Below are 24,892 nucleotides of genomic sequence, written 5' to 3' on the forward strand. Positions count from 1 at the left end.
TATTTTTATTTGGATTTTTTATTTTAATTTTTTACTCTTTTTTATCATTAATCTTTTTTATATTATTTTTTTAGTGTTCTGATTTCTTAGATATATTATTAATTTTTTATGGTATTCTTATTATTTCTTGTTTATATGAATTCTATTTTTTTCTCTCCTTTCCTGCATTATATTTTATATAAAATTTATTTTATTTTTCTTATTTTATATAGTTCATATGAATTTTTTTTACCTTTTATTGTATTTTTTTTATTCATATGATATATATTGTTGCTTTTATAAAATTTTTATTAGTTTTTTGTTTACATTAGTTCTCTTTTTCTATTCCTTACTATACTTTATTTTTGTTTTGGTTAAAATTTTTTATTTTTTATTCGACTATGTAAAATTTATAACTGCAATTCTCGTATACTACGTGTTATTGTAATTTTTTTATAATATATATTATGATCCTATTAATAAAGACAAATTAAATAAAAATTTAATCATAGGTAATAATAAAATCATAAACATTGGATTCTAAAATAATATTAAGATTAAAAATTATTAAAATTTGAAAATACTAGAATAAGAGTATGATGTAAAAAAAAGACTAAATTAATATTTTTACGTTAATACTTAAAATTTTAAAAAATATAACATATTTAGTAATATATATATATATATATATAATTTATATTTTTTGTAATAGAATAATGAATAACAAAGAATTTCAAAAGATAAAAATAGCATGGGACATGAAGATCACTAAATAATTTATCCAAGCATGCTTGGATCAAGTTGTTAAACAGCAATGCAATGGAACGACCATATATATCTATATCTAAAATTTATATTTTTTAATAGAATAATAAATAACAATAAATCTCAAAAGGTAAAAACAACATGGGCCATGAAGACCCCTAATTAACTTATCTAAGCATGATTGGATAAGTTGCTAAACAGTAATGCAATAGAATCACTCCTACTAAGAAAGATTGAAAGAATGCTTTATCTCAATTTAATGAAAAAACTGAAAAACAATATGATAAGACTCAATTAAAAAATAAGTGGGATAAGGAATGATCAGTATAGTATAATTTTTTTGGCAAAAAAAAAAACAGATTTAGAATGAGATTATACTAAACACACTATTGATGCACCAAATGAATGGTGGAAAAGAAAACAATTAGTACTAGTAATTTATTATTAAAGAAAAAATTTTAAGTTTATTTTTGGTAATGAGGATTGTGTTGATTAGTTGTACACATATAGAAAAATCTCTTATATGAAAAATTCAAAAATAAAGGACTTTCTTTTAAAGATGAGTTAATTATATTATTCAAAGATGTTATGGCCGATGACAAATTTGCTTGAGCTCCCTCATCTGGGTCTTACCTAGTGGCATAGAAGAATATGGTTATGGATATTGACCATACTTTGAGGAAGGTCATGTTAGTATAAAAGAAGGTTCTGGAGATAGTGAAGAAGGTATAGATGTTAGTATAAGAACTAAATTTTAACAAATAAATCTTAGTTCTTCTCAAGAAAATAATAATCAAATGAGTACGGAAAAAAAGAAAGAGAGGTGTGATTTGTAAAACAACAAAAAAGAAGAAAAATTTTAAAGCCCCTGCCTCAAAGTGATGCAATAAGTAAAATCGTTTCTGCATCTGAATCACGCTCAACTATTATGTCTACATTTTTAGGACCTGGTGCATCTATTAGGGAAGTAATGGTTGAGATTCAGAAGATAGAAACTATCACTAGTGATTCCAATTTTTATAGTCGTTGTTGTTAACTAATGATGTTTAAGCCTGCTAGAAAAATGTTTGTATCCTTAAAATGATATTGTGTAAGGATTGTTAGATTGGCTCAAATATGCAACTTATAATCTACTACCATTCATGCAAAATTAATTAAGTTATTATTATACTCTATTTTAATTGGACCATGAATTTCTTGTTATGCTAGGATAAGACAATAGAAAATTTTTTGTGTTGCTTATGTGTTATTTTATAATATATTGCTTGTGGTACTTAATTATTGTTCTTATTACATACAATTTATTTCTTATCTTGGTATTGTTATGTTCATAAGAATTTATTTATATCTCTATGTAGGACTAAATTTTTGTTAATTAATTTGGAATGAACATGGAGTATTTATTTAAAGATTATGAAAAAGAACAAAATGAAGAATCAAAATAACTTTTCATTATAGAAGAAGATACACATGAGATTAAAAATGTTATTGCATTGATTAGTCAATATGCACTCAATTATTTATGCAAATAACCATGCATGAATAGTAAACAAACGGATTATTTATGGGTACATGAAATTCTATGTGACAATGGCATTCATTGTTATGAAATATTTCAGATAAAAAAACATATATTTTTTAATTTTGTGCTAAATTAGTTGAACATGGATTAAAATACACAAGATAGATGGGAGTCCAGAAAATGGTTGCAATGTTCTTAAATACGGTTGGTCATGGATCATTGGATTGGGTAATAGGATGATACAAGAAAGATTTCAATATTCTAAAGAGACAGTAAGTATACATTTTCATGAGATATTGGTTGCTTGCTTGAGATTGTTTATAAAATATATTAAGCTATTGGATCCTAGGTTTTAGAATGTTCATAGCAAAATAAAAATGACTAATTGTATTAGCCATGTTTTTAAAAATGCTATATGAACAATTGATGGTACTCATATCCCATGTGTAATTAGCCTAAGTGATCAACTTAAATTTATAAAAAGAAAAGAATATCCAACACAAAATATAATAGTTATATGTGATTGGGACATGTGCTTTGTTTTTGCTTTACCTGGATGGAAAAACACTGTGCATGATGCTCATATATTTGACAATGCTATTACAACTCTTACCATAAATTTTTCGTATCCTCCTCCAGATTAATTTTTATCATATTCTTACAAATAAGCTATATTTACTTAGCTATCATATGATATGTAACTAATTTTATTGTTCATTACGTAAATATTATTTGGTAGACACTGGTTATCCAATACCAAAAGGATATATTGGTCCATATAAAAGTGAGTGCTATCATCTTGCAGATATTAGCCATTTTTTTGGATTTATAAATGATAATGAAGTGTTTAATTATTATCACTAAAACTTAAGATGCACAATAGAAAGAACTTTTGGAATCTTAAAAAAACAGATTTGCTATCTTGCGACACATGCCTAAGTTCAAAATTGAAATTCAAGTGCACATAGTGTTGTCTAACAATAGCTATTCATAATTTTATTAGAAGACATTTTGAAACAGATACTGAATTTAATTAATGACACATGCAAATATTCTTGATGTAGAAGATAATAGTCATGTTGGTGAAATTTTTGATAAACTTTAACTATTAGCTCTTTTGTAGAAATGGATCATATTCGAGACTCAATTAAGGATCAAATTATTAATTACAAGCTGTAGAAATAATAGTATTGTTATGTACTAATTTTGTATAAGATATTATCTTTTATGTATTTTATTAGTGTTTTATCTTTTAATTTAATATTTATTTACATTAACATATTAAACTATTAGTTTACTCATATATTTTTTATTTTTAGTATAAACTAACTTTTATATGTTACTTTAATTTAGTAAGTAAATATTAATTTTACTATAAAATTAATTAGTAAGATCTGTTCAAATATCTAAATTAAAATGATAGGATAATATAAAAAAATTATTTAAATTGATGTCTCTTTTAGTAATTTTTCATCTAAGATTAATTTTAAGTAATATAATCTAAACAAAATTTATTTTACTATAATCCATTTTGATATAAATATTGCCAAACATAAATCACGTCAACCCAAACTTACTTTTCATCAAAATTAAATTTGTAAAATCAATTTTATGTAAACTCTCGTTTATAAACTGAGCCATATTCAACTGTCAAAGACTAACAGTCAACATGGAGACTCTGCTCAATCACGTTTGTATTAGGGAGAGTCTACAGTATTTGAATTCTCACTAGTATGGCTGAAATAGAAGAACATAATGACTGTAATGAGAATAATAGTAAGGAGGAGGTGGTACTGTTGGAGAAAGGGGATATCTCAAAGGAGGGTTAACGCTTGTGCTAATGGTCTCATTGGCAAACTCTTCGCTAACAAACCTTTCTCTATAGGAACTATGGAGAATGCTCTACGGGCCATATAGAGTAAACTTGAAGTTTTTCATGTGAGTGATAAGGGTAGCAATAGATTCCAGTTCCTTTTCTCTAAAGAGCTAGATGTCATAAGGATTGAACGTAGATCGCCATGGTTGTTCAACAATTATGTCCTCCATTTCAAGAGGTGGACTGAAGATTGCAGCCCTTATAAGGATCAAATTTTTAATTTCCCACTTTGGGTAGATCTTTGGCCTTATCGTATTACTATTCAGAGAATGTCTATTCCTATTCCTCCTCTTACTTAAGGGGTATAAGAAAGTTTAGTCAAGCCGACCAACTAGGGTAAAGTGTTCATCCATATTTCCAATAACACCGAGGTATTGGCCCATGACCATGTTTACTTCAACTTCAAAAGCAAGCATCCTGGATCTCAAGGCCTTTGGCAACTCTGGATCCTTTCCTACCTCCTTACAAGAAAGAAACCAATGTATTCACTTAACGTTGATCCCTCACATACATTGACCCATAAATATGGCTTAGTGTAATTAGTCCAATCTTGCTTTTCTTCAATCCCGGCTTTTGGTGCATATCTGAGAAGTGAATCCAACGGGCTTTTGCAAATCAGTGAATTTGAAGAGGTAAGATTAGGTATTTCATTCTCTAGTATTTTCTTTTTGCCTTTGGTTTGATTAGCTGCTTGCAACTCTTTCTTCCTAACTTCTACGTTCATCTTGTCAACCATTGATTGCTTTGTTCCTGGTTGGATGGCTTGCATTCGCGCTTCTAGCAGATTAAGAATTCATATTTCCAACCTTTCAATAGTCTTAGTGGTCTTTCGATGTAGAAAATAGTGTATATAAAGGTAAATAACTCGAACGGATAGAGCAGATGGTCCAACTACATAACTTTTTCTTTTTCATTACTTTTATGGTCATGTCCCGTGGAACGGTAGCACCTTTACTATTGAAATGGTTCGTCAGTAGAGATGTTCCCACAGGTGTCCCTTTTTCCAATGGTACTCTAATTCGAATTCTTATCCCTTCATTCCTTCTTTTGATCTATTTACATTCCATGAAATTCAGATGCTTCATAGACAGAGCAAAAAAGTGGAGTATTGGTCAAAGCAGGCCACCTACAACTAGGGTTTACCAGAATCCTTAAAACTCCAAAGGTTGGACATGAATTGGGAGGTAAGATTAGTAAAGTGCTTGACGTCGATTTATTTCAGATGCGAGTGAGAAAAACTTGATTTGTTAAAGCAAGAATTAATATTGATGAAAGTAAGAGGGTAAAAGACAACATTAGAGTTGTAGGGCCAAATAGAAAAGAAGTTGAAGTCGGGATACGATATGAGCACCTAGGTATGATATGACAACCTGTGGTGATTTGATGACAGAAGCAAAACTTGATAAAGTAAAGGAATATAAATTTGGTGATTGGATTATTGCTAATCAAGTTGGGATGAAAATTCTGTAACACCCTAATATTCAATTCCTTATGTGCAAGTCATAGGTCAATGATAATAAGGTGGTACGACTCTCAAGGTGGATTTTTAATACGTAATTATAAATAAAATTGAAAGGAGTATTAATCGAGAAGCCTAAAAAGAGTAAAATAAAATTGTGAAGACGTATCACTCATGCATCGACAACTAAAAGATAAAGCGTGAAGTCAAAAATGATATACAAATAAAATCATAAAGGAGAGTAAGAGAAGGATGATATATAGATATATAACATAAGTAAATAGCCGTTAGTTGCGACTCGCGAAGTTTAGGCCGGCTAGGGTACACAGTATGAAAGTAGTTGACAACAATACCTCCTAATCTTTCCTAAATAAAACATGAAAGCCTCTTTAGGCAAGTTCAAAAGAGTTCAATACATAAAGGTGGAGAGATTCTAAGCAAAATATAAAGTAGAGAATATAAAGATCTTCGTCATCTCTCAGATGAACCATAGCTCACTTCTAAGCACTTGGACCTATATCTAAAAAACAAGAGATATATACGGTATGAGAACCCCCGACCCATGGGTTCCCAGTACGGTAAAAGTGCCAAATAAATACAATGCATTGTAATAAAAACTCACTAAGCATCCTAAACTTCTTTTCACCAAATATCCATCCTAGGTTCTCGCTAATCCATGAATAGGCAACTGTCATAAGGAAATGCTAAATGAAATTCATATTTCTCATGCTTCCCGACTTTCTAACTCTCCAACAATCCAGGATCAGAATTATAAACAAAACCATCCTCAACTATCCTGTCTCGGCAATATCATATCAATACTTCATATTCTCATCTGGAGCAAGTGAAATCACTTCACTGCATCCACCCAAGGAGCTCAAATTATCTCATTATCAACCTCGAGCAGTGAAATCACTTCACTGCGTCTACCCAGGGAACTCAATTTATCTCATTCAATAATAATCATTTCAAATTAATCATATCATTATTTCATCTCAACAAGAACAGCCCTCAGCGTCAACCGACACCAGCATGAGGAACCTCTCAGTTGTACAAACACAAACAATGCAGACAAGTAATACATAATTAAGGTACAAGTAGAACAGATAGCATATAGTCAGGTAACATAGCGTATATGATATAGCAATCCAAAACAAATAGGCAAACCCAAACAATTCAAACATATGCAAATGATGTATGCCTATCCTATGGCTGATGAGTCTCATCTGTCGGTTATAAAGCCAACCCGACAAGTCCTGGTAGCTAACTATTGGACTATCCCTCTGTCGTGCATCCCCAACTCGAGTTATTCACAATCATAATCATAATCACATAACACCCATATTGGTGTTTATCCACGGGGGCGAGCTCATCTGGAACTTTCAGTGTCCGGCCATACTTATGATATAGGGTCAACAGAATCTCGGATCTCAACCTAGAGTAAGTGGAGCCGACCTACTGCATCTACCCAAGGAAATCCGAAACTCAGATAATTTCAATCTCAAATCATACTCGACTAGGAGCAAGTGGGGGCTAACCACTGCATCTACCCCAGGAGTCTCAAAACCAAACCCGGAGCAAGTGGAATCACTCCACTGCATCTACCCAGGCAGGTATGTCTCACCACATCTCGGAGCAAGTGGATCAATGGCACTGCATCTACCCAGGCAGGTATATCTCACCATATCCTAGAATAAGTGGAGCAAAACCACAACCCTTGCATCTATCCGGGGAGCCTCTACACTAACCAACCTAGAGCAAGTGGGGCGCAACCACAACCGTTGCATCTACCCAGGAGGTACATTTTCATATGCCCAGGAGGAACCAAGGAGGTGATCCTAACCTCCCACCATCTCGTTGGGGACAATTTTACAATGCCAGGAGGAACAAGGAAGGGGATCATCACCTTCCTCCATCTTTCTAGGGTCGCACTTTCGAGAAAGAGAGCTCAAGATAAAACAATCATTTAAAGCCATACCTTCTTTTCCAGCCAAAAATTAATATTTATCATAGCCATCCGGCTCATAACATAACCCATAACCAGCCAATAATCATTATTAAATACAGCCTTTTGGCTCACAGTATACACCACACTTCCATCATCACCCTCAGCAACTCATACAGTCATCATTAATCATAATTCATCATTACTCTCACTTTACTTCATCTACAAGTTACCACATGTCCTACCTTCTTTTTATTATTAGGCATATTGTAACAATTTAGGACATAAAGGGTGAGAATGGAGAGTTAGAAGTCTGAAATTCGGCTTTGAAAACTCAAAATCAGCTTTGGGGTGAAAACGGGGTCACGCGTGCGCATCGCCCATGCGCATGCGTGGAAAGAAGGAAAGTTATAGTGATGCGTGCGCATCGTCCATGCGCACGCATGGATGGGAGAAAAGTAAAGTGACACTTGCGCGTCAGCCACGTGTACGCGTGGATGCGTTTTGTGCTCCTCGCAAAAAACCAGCACAATACCCGCACAAATTTCGAAAACTTTGGCTGGGCACTTGAATTAGTACATCGACTCATACGCGTCGGCCAGGCGCACGTGTGGGGGACTGAAAATTTGAAAGTGACGCGTGTGCGTCGGCCACGCGTATGCGTGGGAGTACAATCTGCCAAAAATTTTACTATGTTAAAAAGCTGCAGAATTACATTTTCAAACTCTAAACTTCCAACACACATAACTTCCTCTACAAAATTCCTTTTTCAACCATTTCTGAACCGTTGGAAATATCGTTGAATAAAATTTCATAAAAATCCAATTTTGAAGAATTATAAACTCTGTGGATCGAGTTACGGACCGCCAAAGTTGGTCAAAAATAAGTTTTTACCCAAAAATAGAAATCATCAATTTTTCCAATGTTCACAAGCTAAATTCATTTCTACTTTTCCAAATAACCACAACCCAACCACGTTCAAATAATTACACTCAACCAAACCAAACCTACCTCATCTACTCAATTTCACCCAAAACTATCAAATTCCACACCTCAATTCCTCATACCTTATTATTCAATAACCAAACCAATTATTCACACATTCAATATCTAAAATCCATCCAATCTCTTATATCATCACACAATACACATATCAACTTACCTTCCTTACCTCTTTCCGACCCCCGGTCCACGGCCGAAATTCACAATTTAAATGCATACTCCACAAACCAATACTCATTATCCAATTCATCAAATTCTCAACACACCGCTAAAATAATTGAGCTTCTTCTTGGAAGTCTCCACCAATCCTTAGCTCCAAGCCTCACCAAAGCTCCACAAGCAACATCAACCTCTCAATTGTGCACCAAAATCACCAAATACAATAACATAACCAATTTCACATATATACATTAACCTAGGGTTCATGAAAATGATAAATCACAAGGGTTTGAGCACTTCTCACCTTAGCCCATATGAAATAGGGATAGAACCCACTTAGAATCCATGTTAGAGTATCCCTAAACAACCAAAATCATAAGATTTTAACACTAACTACTCAAAAATGCGTAACAGTGGGGAATTCTGAAAACTAGGCAAAGATGAATGGAATACTCACCACAAAACTTAGATAGAATTGTAGAGGATGAGAAGAGCAATGCGTGACCATAAACGGCTCGTCAATCGGAGTTCCGTAGCAAAAGTTATGGACATTTGAAGGTGGAGTTAGGATTAGGTTTTCTCCTCCCTTCTCTCTTCTCCAAAGCTGCGCCCCTACCATCTTCCTTTAGGGTGAATGAGCTGAAATGCTCATAACTAATGTTTATATATGTTGGGTCTTGGGCCCGGTTCACTTATTTTTGTCCATTGGCCCAATTTTGGGCCAAAACCTTTAAAATTAGAGCTTTAAATCGCATTTTAAATATTTCTACCTATCCTAATTATAAATCATAATTTCTTAGCCTTATTTACTTATAATCAATTTTCTCAGCTGTAGTACCAGACAGATCTCAGCCAATACTGCCGGTCAAAATTCCAGTGCGCATTTTTACGCAGAAAACTATGTTTTCCGACTCAGAAAAATTCACTGAGTCCAAATATCATATTTAAATTATCAAATTCTGATTGCTAGATTTTCTAAATATATTCGCTCTTATTTAATTTATTATTTAATTAATTACAGTTTGACCGAGTTTTATATTTTACCCCCTTAACAGAAATTTTCGCCCTCGAAAATTCCATCCGCCACCACGAGTACGTGAGCGTAGTCTACCTTTATATCCAACGCATAGTAGTCCCAAGGTCTTTTTACTCTGCGCGCTTCCGTTGCCACGCTCTGATTCCTCTATCTCCGAGGGTCTCGATCATTCGTCCAACACCGACCAACAACCTCGTTCATTACTTTCATCATCTCATCTACTCACACCTTATTAAATCTCAAATCATGTCATCATTAATATCACCATCATTATTAATCATAGTCATCATCCCACATCACTATAATTAACCTAAAATCATCACTATACCTTAATCATACTCCATCACTATCCTCTTTCTCTATCAAGCTAATTACCACTAATCACAACTCAACTCTAAGCATAACCTCCAGACTTACTTTCTTATTCCCAAACCCTCAAATTTCCATGTAACTTGTTGTTTTGAAGTATTTGACTAATTAATCAAAACCATCTTCATTTTTTAAAAGTCAAATGAGTTTGAAATGACAAATTAACAAAATCATAAGAATCTGATTTCCTTTAATAATCTATAAAAGCATTCAAAACACATCACTTTTGTTAAAGTTACTCAAATCAAAAATTATTTTCAAAACTATAACCAACACTCTTTTAAATTATTGGAAATCAAACCAATCTCAGTACAACATCAGCATTTTAATTTAATGGTTCTCAAATTCGTCTTTCAAAACCAATCATTATAAATCTCAATCTAAATCCAAGGTCACCATGACCAAATATCATAGTACTCATCTCTTAAACACGACGACCTGCACTCACTCATCATTTGAATCCAATTACGCTTCAACGATCACTTCCTCAAATTATCAAATTTAAATTATCAAATTCTAATTGCTAGATTTTCTAACCATATTTGTTCGTATTTAATTTATTATTTAATTAATTACGGTTTGACCGGGTTTTACAAATTCTATTTGATGGGGATGATGATAAAACCTCAACACAATAGATTCAAACTGAGGGCTCTCAGTGGCGAAAGAAATGTATGCTGTCCTATTTGGTAGAGAAATTTTCATGGTTAAGAATGTCAGGGGAAAAAGAAAAGGAGAGGGAGAAATCAAATTCAGAAATGCTTATGCTCAATCAATCAAGTTTAGACAACACATATAAGGTGGAAAAGACCATAACTACCACCATATCCCCTTCGTCGAATAACAATAAGACCCAGGTGGAACAGACCTTAAAGAGCCTAAGAAAGTATCGAAAGAGGGTAGAAACCTGAAGAACTTGACCAGGCAGAGGGTTAATTCTACTAATATTTATTCTGGTGGAAAGAGAAAGGGGAAGGTGATGTTGAGGGAGAATTCCCAAAATAAAGGCTCGAATGGAAGTGGATCGGCATTTGAATCAGAGGGTGAAGGGTGTTAGCCTTCAAGTGGCACCCTGGAACCATGAAAACATTAGCATAAAATTGTTGGGATTTGGAGAGACTTCTGACAAACTACAACATCAAAGGGATGTGTGATGCACCACTATTTCGTGGTACATCTTGTACTTAATTGAGTGGATTTTATCCACTATTCTCATACTTGTTCATGTAAATTGCATGTTTTACATTTTCCTTCCTGATTTTGTGCTATGATTGAAAACATGCTTCTTTAGCCTTTAATTCACTATTTTTAATCCTCTCTTATTACTATTTGATGCCATGATATGTGTGTTAAGTGTTTCCAGGATTTATAGGGCAGGAATGGCTTAGAGGATGGAGAAAAAGCATGCAAAAGTGGAAGGAATACAAGAAATTGAAGGAAATGTTAAAGCTGCCAGCCTGACCTCTTCTCACTCAAATGGTCATAACTTGAGTTATAGAGGTCCAAATGAGGCGGTTCCAGTTGCGTTGAAAAGCTAACATTCGGAGCTTCGAAATGATATATAATTTACCATAGTGGCCGTACAGCTAAACGATGTGCACGCATGCTTCACGTGCACGCATTGACGAAAATCAGCATGTTGGAATTCGCATCCAGCAATTTCTGGGCTATTTCCAGCCCAGTTTCAAGCCCAGAAAACACAGATTAGAGGCTGCAGAGTGGAGGAATCAATGGGACACTTCTCATTATTCACTTTTCATAATTTAGATGTAGTTTTTAGAGAGAGAGGCTCTCTTCTCTCTCTAGGATTTAGGATTCCTAATTTTATACTTTTGGATTGGATATTTACAGAGTCACTACTTCCATTGAAGACTTCATCATTCTAGTTTGTTTCCTTACTTGTTACTTATTCTTCCATATCCTTAATCCTTGTTCAGAGTTACAATTGGATTGCTTTTATGAATTTAATTTTATTATTTATTTAAGTGCTTCCAATTTTATTCCAATTATCATCTCTTCTTTCTACTCCCTTTTCATGAATGCGGAATTGGCATCCATGTCAGTGGAGTAGGCTTTTAACTTGACTTTGGAGTTGATTAATATTTGAGACCCTTGAGTTGGAATACTCAAGAGTTAATTGGTAATTGGAAGTTGTTGGCCAGCTCTCTAGTTACTAACGCTAATCTTCTCCCTTGGATTAGGACTTGTGAATAGAAATTGGCTTCCAACTTACTTGACTTTCTTTTACTCAGTAAATGATAACTAAGTAGAACAACAACCTATTACTAATTAATCTTGGGAAATCCAACAAGGATAGAACTTCAGGTCAATCTTCTCCTAATCAAGGTTTTTATTGTTATTAATTTATTTTCTGTAGAATTTTCTCCTCTTATTTCTCAATCCAAAACCCCAATTTACACAACTCATAACCAATAATAAGAACACTTCCCTGCAATTTCTTGAGAGACGACCCGAGATTTAAATACTTCGGTTATCAATTTTACTAGGGGTTCGTTACTTGTGACAACCAAAACTTTTGTACGAAAGGATTCTTTGCTGGTTTAGAAGCTATACTTTTAACGAGACCTTATTTGTAAAATTCTTTACTAGCAAAATTTCGTTCGTCAATGTGTCAATCCCACTCTTCCGAGATTGTGTTTATCAGTGAAACTAAAAACCAATCTCGAGTAGTGTTCCGAGGGTTACCTGAAACTGTAAGTCGATCTCAGACGAGATCTTCTGTATTGGTCGGAGATGAGGGGTCCAGCTTGTGCGTGGCGGCCAGAGCTGTTGTGTCCGACTTGTTGGACTTGCAATGCTGCTGATCCTTTATCACCAGAGGGTAGGGGTACCTGCAATGGACTCTGATGCTTAAGTTAGTAAGGGTATTAAACAGGTATTTACTATAATCAAAGTATGAGTTATACCTGGGTGCTCCAGTGTATTTATAATGGTGTGGAGTGACCTTTTTAGATAAGATAAGTTAGTTATCTTATCTTATCCTATCTTATCTTTGAGTAAGGTCATCTTATCTTATAGGAAACCACCTTTATCTTTTCTGGGCTTTTAGCTGCCTTTAGATTGGGGTGTGTTCCTTCATTTGGGCCTACTTGGGCCTCTGTGGCATTTTGTCCGAGCTCTTTGTGAAGAGGTCGGATATTGGCCGAGCTCTTTTGAGAAGAGGTCAGATATTCTAACCTGAAGAGGTCGGTCGGCTTGTCGCTAAACATCCCGGGTCAGACAGCTTGACCCAGGGTATGAACAGTGCCCCTGCTTGAGTTCGATCTTTCCGTGAGATCGTGCTTTTCGGAGCTTCGATCTCTTTAGAAGTCATGCTCAAGCATCTGTCTGGCTTGTTTCTTCATTGCTTTGCAATTTTTGCAGATGTTTGGTACTTCACAGTCCAACCTCTTTTGAGTGGTAGTGTTGGTTTTCTACCCTTGCCTTCTGGATCACGCCTTGCTTTAAGTTTGTGTTGACAACCCTCTGCTTTGGCGAAGTTATCCTTGCGGCTTGATATCTGGGATTTTAGTGACTAGTCCAATGACTTTTTAGTGTTCTTTATATAGAACCTTTTTTAGTCTCGGATGACGTTCGTAGCCCTGTTTGAGATTGTGCCTTCTTTGAGTGGAGTTTGTATCCCTTTTAGCTAAGCACATTTGAGCCTTAAGTTGTTTCCCAACCTTTTGGCTTGTTCTTTCTTTGAGATCGTACTTGTACCTCTTCTTAGCTGACGTTGACCTGTACGACTTTGTCCCTGCTTGAGTTCAGAACTTTCCTCGAGATCGTGCTTTCAGAGCTTCGATCTCTTTGCGGAAGTCGTGCTCAAGCATCCTGATTTTGGTCGATCTTTGAGTAGTTTCTCCTTGTGCGAGTCTGGTATTGCCCTTTTTACTTTGTTGATGGGACTTTTCAGCCTTCTTCCGACTTGTTTGTCTTTACTGTTTGGGCTTTTTAGTCATAATCCAACAACTTTTTAGGTAGTGTTCCGATGGGGAACCTTTTTACAGTTTGTTTGGATGACTTTTTAGCGCCGTTTTGATTTGTGCCTTTGCCTTTTAAGTAGTGTCTTTTTTCAAGACTTCGTACCTTTTAGCAAAGCATTCCTGGCCTTCCTATGGTCGTTTGTGAGATGTCTTTGTCCCTTTTTGTGGGTCTTTGTAGAGTGTCGGTACTTTGTTGTCTGACCTCTTTTGATCACTTCTGATTTTGTCCCCTTTCTGCTTGGTCGAGGTGGTCCTTGGGGCTAACTTGTCCGACGACTTTTTAGTGTAGAACACTTTTTAGTCAGTCTGAACAATTTTGATAGCCTTGTCGTGGAGCCGTGGCTTTTTGGGCAAAGTTATGTCCGTTTTAGCACACATTTTTCGTTGGTCCGACTTCTCTTGCCGATCCTTCTTTAGCTTTTGTTGGTCCGACTTCTTCTTGTTGGTCCAAGCTGTAGCTTTTGTTGGTCCGACTTCTTCTTGTCAGTTTCTTCTAAGTTATTTTTGTAATCCTCTTTTTTGGACTTTTGTGCAAGTCTCTTTCAGGGATTACTTTCATAACTTCTATGCTTTGGGCCGACTTTATCATGTCGGTTTCTTCTAAGTTATTTTTGTAATCCTCTTTCTTGGACCTTGTTCAGGTCTCTTTCAGGGATTACTTTTATAACTTTTTCCTGGGAGTCCGACTTCGTCGTGTCGGGCCCTTTTAAGTTATTTTTGTAATCCTCTTTCTTGGACCTTGTTCAGGTCTCTTTCAGGGATTACTTTTATAACTTGTTTGTGGGAGTCCGACTTCATCATGTCGGGCTCTTCTAAGTTATTTTTGTAATCCTCTTTCTTGGACCTTATTCAGGTCTCTTTCAGGGATTACTTTTATAACTTCTTTGTGGGAGTCCGACTTCATCATGTCGGGCTCTTCTAAGTTATTTTTGTAATCCTTTTTCTTGGACCTTGTTCAGGTCTCTATCAGAGATTACTTTTATAACTTCGTTGTGGGAGTCCGACTTCATCATGTCGGGCTCTTCTAAGTTATAGTAATCCTCTTTTATAGGGCTGGCCAGACCTCTTGATGCCAGGGCATCTAGGCCAGTTTCACTGACCTTTTCTTTACTGTTTTAGGTTAGTTTCATGCATTTTCTTAGTGAAGTTTTGGATGAAAATACACTTACACCTTGATTCAAGCAACTATTGTGAATTTCACATGATTTCATGAGGATTTTTGCTAGAATTGAATGATAAATTGATGATGCATAATCTCATGACTTTGGCTAGAGCTTTGATGCACTTTATTTGCTTGATTTCAGGACAAAGGAAGCAAGGAAGAACCACGTTAGTACTCACGTTAATCTAGTTAACGTGACCACTAACGTGGAATGGTAAATAGCTTGCAACGTTAATGAGAAAAGTGATAACCAATAACGCCTGTGAAGCCATCATAAGCCCACGTTAATTTCCACGTTAACCGTTAACGTGGAGACAAAAGAAAGCTCCAACGTTAGTGGTAAACGTGAACACCACTAACATTCCAAGATTTGGCAATAAGCCACGTTAAGAGTCACGTTAACTTAGTTAACGTGAACTCTAACGTGGAAGAGAGGAACAATGCCAACGTTAGTGACACTCACCTTTGTCACTAACGTTGGATCAAACTAGCATTGCCCACGTTAGTAGTCACGTTAAGACCATTTGTCACTAACGTTAGATCAAACTAGCATTGCCCACGTTAGTGGTCACGTTAAGACCACTAACGTGAAAGTTAACGTGGAGCAAAGATTGATGAGCCAACGTTAGTGACACTCACCTTTGTCACTAACGTTGGAGATGGCATTCACTACCATGTTAGTGGCCACGTTAACTTAGTTAACATGAGCTCTAACGTGGAGAGTATGGGCACTTGGAGCGTTAGTGACAAAGGTAAGTGTCACTAACGCTCTCGTAGGTGAGGCATAACCACGTTAAGAGCCACGTTAGTTACACTAACGTGAACTCTAACATAGGGACAAAGGGCACAAGGCAACGTTATTGGGAAAGGTGAGTCCCAATAACGCTTGTGAAGGTTTACAAGGCTACGTTAGTGGTCACGTTGGTGCCACTAACGTTGGAGTTAACGTAGGCTATATGAGGTTGGAACATTAGTGAAAAATGTGATTGCCATTAACGTTCTCGAACCCACAATGTTACTTAACGTTAACTTCACTAACGCCCATGCCTAATTCATGCTTTTCTGCAAGCTGAGCCCACTAAAGATTGTAATTGCTTCAACTCAAGATCTAAGGCCCACATCCAAGACTTGAAGAACTCACTAGAAGATCAAGAGAAGTAGTATATATAGGAGTAGTTTTGAACTATAGAGAAGTTTGGCACTTTGGAGAACTACCCTCTGTATATTTAATTTTCTACTCTTTTAGCTAAGCATGTATTCTTTTCTGCCATTTTTCATTTCTAGAGCTATGAACAACTAAACCCCTTTCATTGGGTTAGGGAGCTCTGTTGTAATTTGATGGATCAATTATAGTTTTCATTTCTCTTCTTCTTTCTTCTCTTTTGATTTACTAGAAAGCTTTCGATCTTAATTCAATTGGTTAGTTGTCTTGGAAAAGAAACTCTCCATAATTGGATCTCCTCTGAGCCTTGGAAAAGGGATGAGGAGATCATGCTAGAAATGCTTTCTCATGTTGGACCAAATTGGGGTTTGGGCGGATTAAGTGACATGTAATCCTCCCAACACTTTGATTTGGAAATACATGTGGTATAATCAGTGACCACACTTCATCTCTTTCCATGAGCAATTAAATCAAGGAATTGGGCAATTGTTCAAGCTTAGAGAGATTGGGTTGCCAAGGAATTGGAACCCAATCTCCTAAGATTGCCAAGGAGATTAATAGACGCTTTGATTGAGGAAGAGATGAAAATGAATTTGATCCGGAGAATACAATATCTCCTGAGCCCAATGAATTTCCCATTTCTGATCTTACCCATTCTCTTTACTTTCTGCATTTATTTTCATGCTCATTTTCCCAAATCCCCATCTAAGATTCTGCACTTTATTTTCTGTTATTTACTTCCCTGCCATTTAATTTTCTGTAACTTTCAACTACATTCTGTTTAGCTCAACTAGCATACTCTTCCAACTAATGTTGCTTGACCAATCAATCCCTGTGGGATTCGACCTCACTCTATTGTGGGTTTTTACTTGACGACAATTCGGTATACTTACGGAAGGGAAATTTGTTGAGAGACAAGTTTTTTGTGCATCAAGTTTATGGCGCCGTTGCCGAGGGTTGATTTTGTATCAACAATGATTAAGTTGGAAGCTCACTAGATTGAGCAATTTTTTCCTTTGTTGTTTACTCTATTCAGTCATTTATCTTCATTTTGTTTAGCTTTTTCCTCATCCCCTTTACCCTCTCTGTTTTTCTTTTTTTTTGTTATTATCTACAATTCTGCTCACTAACCCACTAACTGTTTGATAATTTGCATCACTCACACTAATAATCACTCTAACAAGAATAATCTCTTTATTTTATCTCTTGTTATGTGTTTTGTTAGTTGTATGACAGGGAGAAGAGGGGGAGACTCAACTTCCTTCGATTCAGAACCTGAAAAGACCCTCCGGAGACTAAGGAGGGAAGCAAGAGGGAAAGGAGTTATTGGTGCTGAGGAAAAGGAAGAGTACTTTGAAACCAACATGGAAGAGAACTTGGAAAACAATCATGAAGGGAAAGCTCACAACCATGCTAGAGAAGGCCCTGCAAATCATGCTGGGCAAGAAAGGAGAGTTCTAGGCTCCTACATCAATCCAAATCCAGGAAACTGTGGAAGTAGCATCCAGAAGCCCACCATACATGCCAACAACTTTGAACTAAAATCCCAGCTCATCACCCTTGTTCAGAACAACTGCTCATTTGGAGGAAGTGCTCAAGAAGACCCCAATCAACATCTAACCACCTTCCTGAGAATTTGTGACACTGTAAAGTCTAATGGAGTCCACCTGGATGTCTATAGGATGCTTTTGTTCCCTTTTTCACTCAGGGACAAGGCATCCAAGTGGCTTGAATCCTTCCCAAAGGAGAGCTTGACAAATTGGAAAGATGTGGTGAACAAATTTTTGGCAAAATTCTACCCTCCTCAAAGAATTAATAGGCTGAGAGCTAAGGTGCAAACTTTTAGGCAACAAGATGGTGAGACTCTCTATGAGGCATGGGAGAGGTTCAAGGACTTAACAAGAAGATGCCCACCAGATATGTTCAATGAATGGGTTCAACTTCACATTTTCTATGAAGATCTTTCCTATGAGTCAAAGAAGGCTGTAGATCGTTCATCAGGGGGCTCTCTAAACAAGAAGAAAATCATTGAAGAAGCCATAAATGTCATTGAAATAGTAGCTGAGAATGACTACTTCTATGCCTCTGAAAGAAGTAACACTCGAGGAGTAATGGAGCTGAACCACATGGATGCATTGCTAGCTCAAAATAAGATGATCACCAAGCAGCTAGCAAATCTCACCAAGAAGGTGGAGGAAAACCAAGTTGCAGCAGTCATCACTTCATCACCAGCTCAAGAAGGAGTGAATATAGGAGAAGAAGGTGACTGGGAACAAGCCAACTATGTTGGAAACTCACCTAGACAAATCCATGACCCATACTCCAAAACTTACAACTCTGGATGGAGAAATCACCTCAACTTTGGTTGGGGAAATCAATAAGACCAAGGTAAAGACCAGAGATGCCACAACCTCAATTCCAACAACAATGCAACTCACCAACATACCTCACAGAGATCCTATCAACACCCGCCTAACCACAATTCACCATCACTAACGGATGATAGACTTTTAAAAATTGAGACTCTACTTGAAGATTTATGTAGAGAAGTCCAAGATAACAAGGTGTTTAAGGAAGAAGTGCGAGCCAATATAAAAAACCAAGGAGAAAACATCAAGAGACTGGAGTCCCAACTAGGGTATCTATCTCAACAAATTCCCAAACCCACTAATGGATTTCCTAGTGACACGGAGAAGAACCCAAGAGGAGAAACAAAGAAAGTAAGGTGGGAAGAATGTAAGATGATCACCACAAGTGATGAGAGGAGTATGAAGGAAGTATAACACCACTAATGGATTTCCCTGGTAAATGGATCTTGATATTTGTGAGAGCTATCCTCTGGGGTGGATCGAGTAGCTTTAGTTTTGAGATCAGCTTCGAGTTTCATAAGCTTATCTCCCGATGTAGATCCTCTTCTTTTTCGCGTTGATGTTGGGCTTCTTTCTCAAGTTGCTTTAATCGATTTTGAAGTGCTTCTATCACCCCTGGATTTGATGAATTTTTGTCTCCATTGGATTTCGGAGTATCTTTAAGTATAGCATCCATGTTCTTGTGTGGCGTTCTGTCTTCTAAACCTGAGTCGTAGTTGTGGTCATGGTTGTTCGCCATGGTGTTGGGATGACTTCCAGGTTCCCCGGTAACGGCGCCAATGTTCCGAGGGTTACCTGAAACTGTAGGTCGATCTCGGTCGAGATCTTCTGTGTTGGTCGGAGCCGACGTGTCCGGCAGGTGTATAGCGGCCGGAGCTGTTGTGTCCGACTTGTGGAACTGAAAGAGCTGCTGATCCTTCATCCCCGGAGGGTGGGGGGTACCTGCAAGGGACTTCGATGCTTAAGTTAGCAAGGATATTAAGCAGGTATTGAGTAGAATCAGAGTATGAGTTATACCTGGGTGCTCCAGAGTATTTATAATGGTGAGATGTGGCCTTCTATGGATAAGATAAGTTAGTTATCTTATCTTATCTTTATCTTATGAGGTCATCTTATCTTCAAGGGAACCGCCCTTCTCTCTGTAAGCTTGGGCTGTCTTTAGGGTTTGGGTCGTGTCCCTTGAGTTGGGCCCTTCTTTGGGCTTTTCCTGTCGCTTTGGCCGACTTCTTCATAAAGAAGTTGGTCTGCTTGACCTAAAGAGGTCGGTCGCTTTGCTATTTGAACATCCCGGGTCGGACAACTCGACCCAGGGTATGAACAGTATCTATCTCAACAAATTTCCAAACCCACTAATGGATTTCCTAGTGACACGGAGAAGAACCCAAGAGGAGAAACAAAGAAAATAAGGTGGGAAGAATGTAAGATGATCACCACAAGTGATGAGAGGAGTACGAAGGAAGTAGAACATCTCCAAGACAGTCAAAAGGGAAACCAAGAAGAAAGAGACCATGCACCCTAACCTACACTCAAGCAAGAACTGAAGAGAAGGGAGATACTGAACCCATATGCACCCTTTCCCCAAAGGCTTAAAGGTGGTGTAGCAGGGAGAATGTATTCAAGGTTCCTCGACATGTTTGCATCTCTTGATGTAAATATACCATTTATCAAAGCCCTCCAGCAAATGCCTTCCTACATAAAGTATATAAAGGAGCTATTAGCCAGAAAGAGTTCATTAAAGGGTGGACAAACAATAAAGATGAATATGGATTGCAGTGCTCTCATTCAACCAGGGCCACCCACAAAGAAGAAGGATCCCGGGAGTTTCCACATTTCCTGTGCCATAGGAGAAACAATGATTGATAAAGGACTCTGTGACTTGGGAACAAGTATCAACCTAATGCCTCTATCCCTCATGAAAAAGCTTCAAATTAATGAGCTAACACCCACAGATGTAATCATCAAATTGGCTGACAAAACTCAAAAATAGGCACTAGGAGTGGTTGAGAATGTGTTAGTAAAGGTTGGGAACTACTTCCTCCCCACAGACTTTGTTGTCCTGGAAATGGATGAAAATCCTATTCATCCCATCATTCTGGGAAGGCCATTTTTAGCCACAGCCAGAGCACTCATAGATGTGGAGCGAGGAGAGTTAGTGCTGAAAATACATGACGATTAGCTCACCTTCAATGTTTTTAACCTCTCACAAGAAGCAAACCATGATAACAAAAAGTCAGAGGAAAAGCAAACAAAAGAGCTGACGGCAGAGCTAAACAAGGGAGCACAAGAACCACACTTCATGACTCCTATGATTAACAACCAATGTGATCAGAAGGAGCAACAGCCAAGTGTAATCCAAAAGGAACCAGACCCACCAGAGTCATATGAGATAGGCATCAAAACCACTCTCAAAGAGGAAACCACAAGGAACAAGGTGACATCAATGGACACAAGAAAAAAAGTCCCAAGGGGATGGAAAAACAACAAAATACCTACAGAAGATTTCTCACCAGGAGTTGAAGTGGTCTCTACATACTTTCCATCTATACCACCTCACCTCCCCACTATTCCATCTCAGCTGCCTCCAGTGTACACCGTCAACAAAATCTTGTCTTTAGAGCATGTGGAACTCATCAACAAGGTCAATAAAAATAGGTTCACTGCAAGGGGGGAAGATTTCAAGCACTATCAGCCACCTTGACAAGGACCAAACGTCAAGCTAATGACGCTAAAGAAGTGCTTCATGGGAGGCAACCCATGTTCTACACCCTCTTCCTTTAATCTCAAATAGTAGTAATAAGTCAAAGTTCATGGATTCTAAATCAATTTTGATAAACAATATAAGATCCCCTTACATGCAGCGTATAGTACATGATAAGTTTGGTGTTCAAGGCACACCAAGTGGGCTTGAACACACTTTATGAGGTGAAATTATTCCCAAAACTTGTTGCACCATATGATCACAAACAAGTTTGGTGTACCAACGTTGCATGCATGGAAGATCTAGTAGTTGATTTATTTGCATTCATGAAAAGCATTTAGTTAATTAAACACAAAAGAAAAGATTTTTTTTCTAGTAGCTGGTTCATACCTTAAGTCTTCCCACCAAAAATTTCAATTAACCATTTGCATTCCTTTTTTTTTCTTGTATAGGAAATCAAAAAGGACATTGATGGTACTTGATAGGACAATCAAGGAAGGGAGATTCGGCCACTATGCCAAGGAACGTATACACTGGTCTCCAAGGGGAGTATCTTGGAAAATGTTGCCATGCAACATTGGAAAGTAGATAGCCTTGGAGACCGAACCAAGACCTTCATAAAAAGGGTGATCCTTGTGCTCATTCAACACCAAACCCCAACCGTCCATTATTAAACAACACCATCAATCCACACTCTTCAATCATTTACCATCTTCCTATATAAACCCCTTCACACAACCTCTCCATACACACTTCATACTCTCATTCCTCTCCTTTCCTTTTCTCGGATACACACACTTCATCCTCCTCCAAAAAGTTTCACACACACCCTCCTAGCCATCTATTGAGTAACAAACATATCAACCATCTTGCATGGCATCATCAAGCTCAAAGAAACAAAAAAGGAAGGAACTCATAGAGCAGCCTCCTTTTGATGAAAAGCGATTTAGAACCTTCTACCATGCACTACAATTTGGTTGGATGGCTGATAAAGAAATCATATATGAATTAGGCTTTCAAGTCACACGAACTGAGTGCCCAAAAATCACAGAAAAGGTGGAAAAATGTCGACGGGAGCTCCTCACCGATCCGATTACAAGGGTGAACGTAACTCTAGTGAGAGAGTTTTATGCAAATGCAGTTAGACATGATAAGGCGGATGAATCCTATACAAGTTTTGTGAGAGGGGTCATGGTGGATTTTAGTCCCATGAGCATCATGAGAGTGCTGAAGTTGCAAAGCATACCCTTTGCAGAAGAAAGCTATCACTCAAAAATGGACAACAAACCCAACCACAACCAAATTATACAGGATATCTGTGTGCAAGGAGAAGATTGGGATAGAGACCCCCATAGGAAACCCAGATTTATAAAAAGAGGAGAACTCCTCCCTGAGGCTAAAGGGTGGTTTGAAACCGTAAGGAGATCCATCCTCCCAGCTGGAAACAACTCAGAGGTAAACCTTAAGAGAGCAACAGTGGTGCAATGCCTAATGAAGGGAGGAGAAATCAAGGTTTATGAACTCATAGCCCAAGGCATTCAAAAGCTTGCTGAGAAGAGCAATTCTGGAGGAAAGTTGGGTTATCCCAGCACTATTCTCTATCTTTGCAACCATGCTAGGGTGATATTCGAGGATGAAAATCCTGAGTGGATAAAGGTTGGCCTTCCAATCACTTATCGTCGGATGCATGCTGCTGCAACTTCACTACCTCAACGAAGGGTAAGAAAGAGGCCAGCCCATCAAGCTGAAGAAGGACAACATCCACAGGAGCAAGCCCCAGCCACTTTAAGCATGCACCAATTACAAGAGGCTATTGATACCTTATCTAGGCAATGCATGGAAAACCAAGGAGTACAGAAGGAGTTTCAAATGCAATTAATGGACTGCCAAGAAGAATCACTCTCTAGATGGATGAATCAGCAAGGGGAATGGCAAAAATAATTGATGGACCAGCAATTGGAACAAGGGAGACAATGGAGTGAATCCTTCCATAACCTGAACCAGAAGCAAGATCAACAACAAGAAGCCATCCAAAGGCTAATCAACATCCAAGCACATCAAGGTGCACACATTCATGAGATGCATAGGAAACAAAGAGAACAGATAGATCTTTTCGATGAATACAGAGCATTCGCGGAAGGAGTCTACATGAGTAAGACTGGATATCATGTAAATACCCAAGCCAGGCTTGGGTACCTAGTCGGACAACTACCTGTATTGCATCCTGGGATCATAAAATATGAGGATGTAAAGGATGAATTAGCACGAGTGGAGCGTGAAAGGGCCGAAAAGAGTCATGAGTCAGTAAGGAAGGCACTGGAAGATTGGAAAATAGCTAGAATGAATCGGATGAGAGGAAGCACAAGCGGACAAAGTGAACATAAAGAAGACAAGGAAGCAGAAGAACATGAGCATTCCAATAAGTGAAAAGTGGTGAAGTTCCTTCTTAGTTCTATCTAATTCACAGCTTTAAATAAGGAAAATCATGTATGAAATAGAACATGCTTCCATGAGTAGCTTAGGATTTTCAATTCTGCATTTAAGGTTTTCATTGCTTAGGTCCATGTTATTGAGCTTAATGTCCCTGATGTTTACTTTCATCTTGCTTGCTTGTATGCCTGTCCTTTAAGTTAATCAAAAAGAAAATGTTATGATAAGAACAAGAGTGGAGTTATTTTGTGAAGAGAATTTTGAATGTTTGTGGTAGGGTGATTAGTAAGCTAAGTTGGTTCACCAAACAAGGAAAGAAGGCAATTATCTATCCTGAATCCTATGCTTAAAACACATCCTATGAGACTAACTAAATAATAAGATCCCAAGAAGAAAAGAGAAAGAGCAATAAAAGTGAAAAGGAAAGAAACATAATAAGAAACAATGCTAGGCACCAAGGGTTTTAAAATTGAGGCATGTGTTTGTGGTGTTCATGTGCAAGGGATATGCTTCGATGAATAAGCTCTTAGGGGTGCCTCATCACTTGGTAACTTGGATTAACTAATCCAGGATTATCAGCTGAAAGTCCACTATCAAGAGTGACCTTTGCTACAAAACACTTAGTAACCCAAAGAGGTGCTGGACACCAAGGTCTCAAGAAAGAAAAATAACAAACCATGTGCCTGTGGTGTGTATGTATGAGGGAAAGATACTTGAGGGAGTAAGTCCTTAGGGGTGTCTTAACACCTATCACCTTGAACCAACTGGTTCGGGAGTGTTGGCTAAAAGCTTATCATAAAGAGTTGCCCTCTTACAGAGCACTTAGCCAAAAGAAGAATGTAATAAACCTTGGAAAAGAAGGAAGGATCAACAATTAAGAAGTCTCAAAGGATGCAATCAAGAGAGTGACCAAGGACTTGATAAAGGCCTGAAACCTAGTAAAGGAAAGAACCTAAGTTGCTATGCATGAAAC

At 37.3% G+C, this 24,892-nt stretch overlaps 1 non-coding gene across 1 annotated transcript; it reads right to left on the minus strand.

The window, feature by feature from the left end:
* Positions 1 to 18,239: 18,239 nt before the first annotated feature.
* Positions 18,240 to 18,346, minus strand: LOC127746100 (small nucleolar RNA R71). The gene has a single exon (XR_008007720.1). It is a non-coding gene; the product is annotated as a small nucleolar RNA R71 (small nucleolar RNA).
* Between the last annotated feature and the right edge of the window lie 6,546 nt (positions 18,347 to 24,892).

This window comes from Arachis duranensis, chromosome 3, assembly GCF_000817695.3.
Source record: "Arachis duranensis cultivar V14167 chromosome 3, aradu.V14167.gnm2.J7QH, whole genome shotgun sequence".
In the NCBI taxonomy this organism is placed as follows: domain Eukaryota; kingdom Viridiplantae; phylum Streptophyta; class Magnoliopsida; order Fabales; family Fabaceae; genus Arachis; species Arachis duranensis.